We start from the raw sequence: 5,000 nt of genomic DNA on the forward strand, positions 1-5,000 counted from the left end.
ATGTATGTATATATATATATATATATGTGTGTGTGTGTGTGTGTGTGTGTGTGTGTGTGTCTGCGCCAGTATACACACAAATCGTCCGCACGCGCATGAGAACGCGTGCGGATTTGCATATATTGGGTGAGTCAAACCAAGAAACGGTAGTGGGTGAATCTATCGTAGATACGGTGGTAGGTAGAGAACCACAAGCAATGATTACCTAAACAACTACTCCCCTGGGGCAGTCAACTACATGATGTCAACATGGCACCAAGTCAAATACCGCATCGGCGATGGCACGAATATGATTAAATATATTGCCCTTGGCAGGACGTTAAACTGCACCCTGGGATTCAGGGAAAGAACCCGCCGAGCTCCCCGTGCCAGGGTTACGGCGAAGCTGCTGGCAACATGGCAGTGGTTTCTGCAGAAGTGCAACTGGTAGTTCACGGCAGATGCAGAATAAGTTTAGTCCTATTGAACAAACGGCAGAGAAAACATTACTAGTTAGATGGAACTGCGAGCTAAGAAAAAGACACATCCCAAATATGATTGTTTAGAATGCCACTCCTGGTTAACCCAATGATCATTCCGTCTTATGAATGAAATATATATATGCATATGTACGTATATATGTGTGTGTGTGTGTGTATGTGTGTGTGTGTGTGTGTGTGTGCGTGTGTGTGTATACAGTACATACGGTTTATATGTATATATGTATGTACGTGTGTGTGTGCGTGTGTGTTGATATATATACATAAATATGTATATATATTCATATACATATATACATATATATGTTTGTACATATATATGTATGTACATATGTTTGCATATTCATATATATATATATATATTTATATATATATATATATATATATATATGTATGCACATGTATATGTATGTATATATATACACATATATATGATCACACACACACACACACACACACACACACACACACACACACACACACACACACACACACACACACACACACATATATATGTGTGTGTGTGTGTGTGAATGGGAAAACACTCTTACAGTGTTGATAAAATTCCGGAGGATTTCGAAACTGCTGTCTCATTTGTCAATAAATCTGATTTGTGCATATTAGGCGTTTCTAACACACACACACACACACACACACATATATATTTCATATATGTGTATGTCTTGTCCCTGTGTGGGTGCATTTGTTTATTGTTAAAGTGTGGACGCCGTTTTGCTAACCGCACGGATCCGCGAACAACAGCGATAAGATGCATTATATGACTCTATCGCCTCCTTGTTTGGTGCATTCGTGCCGTGTAACTCTCTTGAGGTTTAGGCTATTACTCGCTGCCTTTTGGGGGACGTTGTGGCCACGCTCGGGGGAGGGTCATGATATAAGAGGAATTCTTGGTGGCAAGCAAGTCGTGACTAACCTAACTGTCAGCACTGAAAAAAGAAAAAAAAAATCTGTATAATGTATATGTATATATATACAGAGAGAGAGAGGGGCGAGGAGAGAGAGAGAGAGAGAGAGAGAGAGAGAGAGAGAGAGAGAGAGAGAGAGAGAGAGAGAGAGAGAGAGAGAGAGAGAGAAAGGAGTCTAAAGATTTCAAGACAAGCGAAAAGCCACCATGTCACATAGTCGATTCAAAAATGATGTATTTCATTTGTGTTCAGTCCAAAACCATCTGCTATGTTTACGAAAATATCCTTTTCAATGTCTAAATAGGAATCTAAAATGACCCTGACTTCCATTATCCTCCTCTTAGGAATGCCAAAACATTGCACATAATAGCTCGAATATTTTGGGAGAAGAAACAAAGCTATTCAGCACCATAATTGTCTCTCTTCTTTGCTGCTTGACAATATTCCTAACCTTAATATTTCTAACACTAAAGGACAATTCGACCACTGAGCGCTACAGGTCGGAAACTCACAATAAAATCAATACGTTTGCTAAAAATAGAGACAGCGCCTCGGGACTGACAAAAGACTGGTGAGCTCCTGAATGCTGGGTCGGAACAGGTCAGAAGATTCGCTCATACTTGGAAGCCTTTGTGGCCTACCGTTTAAACGTCATTGTCTCGGAAACGCTCGGTGCCTTACAAATTGAAAATGTTTTGATCTTTTTGTGCTTCGGAGAAAGGCATCCGAAAGAAATGGCGTTTGGTCCTCGGAGGAGAGCGATTAGCTTTTGGATTCTGTAGACGAAAATTTGGCAATTGAGGGAAAGTCTCAAGTCTTTGTTTGACCTAATCGATATTTTATTCTTGATTCTATTTTACCCATGAGGAGAATCTGTTTTACTTTTATGACTGGATATGTCTATTTTATATTGACATGTAAAGTAGATCGCATTAAAATGTAATCCCAGGAAACGATGTTAAAAACAGATTGTGTGCCAGAGCAGCCACCCACATAAATTAGCAGAAAACGTAGGTCACACACCGATAACACTGACAAACAGTAGCAGACATCGCGCCCATTTTTTTGTTTTGTTTTTGATTCGTCCTCAGACTGCTTTCCCAGTCAAATCTCCCTCAGCACATTACCAATGGGTTATCTTAATCACCTTGTTTTTCTCGTGGCCAACTTCACCGCTAGTCGTTAAGGACGTGCAAATCACTACTATTTCTTTCCTGATGGAGAATTCACGACCTTGACTTCCTGACCTGTTACCGTCGCCTTATCCCGCCCTCGCTACCTGGGTTGGTTGGGGTCTCGGATGGCTGGGTCGTTACCACTTCCTCGAGTTTTACTTTCCGCTTACTTTCTCCTTCGACTTCCTCAGACTGTAATTAAAGGTCAAGTAAGCTCCAGGTAAAAGTGGTAATACATGCATGCATACATATATACATATATATCTTTATATACATATACATATACTCGAGATCAGTCTCGAGCTAATAACCGGAGCGCGGAGAGAGAGAGAGAGAGAGAGAGAGAGAGAGAGAGAGAGAGAGAGAGAGAGAGAGAGAGAGAGAGGAGAGAGAGAGTGAGAGAGAGAGAGAGAGATACACGTCTTTAAGTGGTAAAAACTATATAAAAAGCATACATTGTGTAACATGTGTAAACTCTACAGTTAACTCATCTCAGAATTCTTTTCAGTATCATTTGCAGCTGTGGCCATATCTTACCCTAATCCTGCTTGTGTTTCGTCCAACCGTCCGTTCTTACGTTACGCTTACAAATTTACGGCTGATATCATATTCCGTGTGACTGGAGACTGACTTGAAGTCTCTTCATCTTTATGTAAAATGGATATCTTCTGGATATGAAGTCAATTTATTTTGGTGTAAAATGTGGTTATAATTGGAAGCAAATATGAAAGAATGGTGCAGACATATTATTATTTTCGTTCTTCTTCGAGGCAACCATATTGAACTGAAGTTGTTATACCGCCAGTATATGCACATTTATTATTTAGACACCAATCCGACAGGGGAGATTAGGAAGGGAGGTAGAAGAGCTGGAGGGACCGAAGAGTGAGAAGAAAGGGAGGGAAGGGAATGGGGAAGAGGGTTTTAAGAGAAAAGGGAGATTGAGAAGGGGAACAGAGGGGAAGTGGAGGGGACTTCAGCTAAAGAGGAAAAGGGGAAGGAAGAGGAGACACATAAAAAAGGGGAGGGGAGGGAGGGGGATGAAGGAGCAAAGAAGGTGGGGAAATTTAAGAAGGAAGAGGAGGGAAGTGCGAGGAGGCAGATGGGCATAAAATGGGAAGGGAGGAATAAATTTATGGAAGATTTGGGAGTGAAATGAAATGTCCTAGCGGGAAAAGGAAAGGGTAGAAGGAGAGGGAAAGGGAAAGGGAATGAGGATGCGAAGGAAAGTGAAAGATGGAGAGAGGAGTACCTTTCATTATTATTTTTTCCATGGAGCTTTCTACGTATCCCACTAGTACTATTATTAAATGCACATCATCAGTTGATATTATATTTTACATTTTCAATAAAACAAAGATATATACCTTCTACAATAAATACCCGCAGTCAATCACGCGACCTTGAATGACCTGACTTTAATCTGCTCTACAAAAGTCTAACTTAACCAGAATTAGATCTCAGAGTTAAATGACCTTGTTCAAAGGCTGACCATATGGAGGGCGGGGAGGGGCGAGTCGGGCAGGCGCGGGGATGGCATGTTGGGTAAAGAGAGAAGGATGATATGTTTACACACACACACACACGCACGCACACACAGCCACACACACACACACACACACACACACACACACACACACACACACATATATATATATATATATATATATATATATATATATATATATATATATTATTATTACCATGAGTAATGCTGGCAGTTTTAACATTTATGATAGTAATTGTGATGGTAGAGGCAGCAGCATATTAATAACAATACTACTACCATTGGTAATACTTTGCATCATTGGCGATGACGCTTTATTTTCATCATCTTTAATCGGATCATAATAAAAAAAACATAAATAATGGAAAATTACACTAGCCCAGCGCAGCAGCTGGGACAGCACAGCGAGAATAAAGTAAGATTCGGGGATTCAGTCTAAACTACATCGACAGCAATTACGGATAAGGATAAGGGAAGCCTTGTTCGTGACGCGCTGGTAACTGCGTGGCTTACAAACTGACCCGAAGCGGTAAGCACGGCCGATGTGAGAAAATATTTCACTGTTGTACGGATAATGTTGATGATGTACGATACATGTCAACAGATTATTAATAGATTGACATATAAAGAAAAATTATATGATTTAAAGATCTAACGAAGGAATGGAGAGCAGACGGCATAAAGAAAACAAGCAGGCAGACTAGTACGAAAATAAACATCTAAACACAACTTCAAATATTCCACTAAAAACATGTTCTATTAATCTTCAGAAATGGAAACCAGGAAGCGAAAGACCGTAATTAGTCTCCAGTCCTCTGAATTAGCACGTTCTTTTTCATTAGCTAAGTACAGGACCTGCGACGTGTCTTACTGTAGATCGGCTTGACCTGGTCTGACCCTTCGGCGCTGACAC

This window comes from Penaeus chinensis, chromosome 34 (genome assembly GCF_019202785.1).
Source record: "Penaeus chinensis breed Huanghai No. 1 chromosome 34, ASM1920278v2, whole genome shotgun sequence".
Taxonomy (NCBI): domain Eukaryota; kingdom Metazoa; phylum Arthropoda; class Malacostraca; order Decapoda; family Penaeidae; genus Penaeus; species Penaeus chinensis.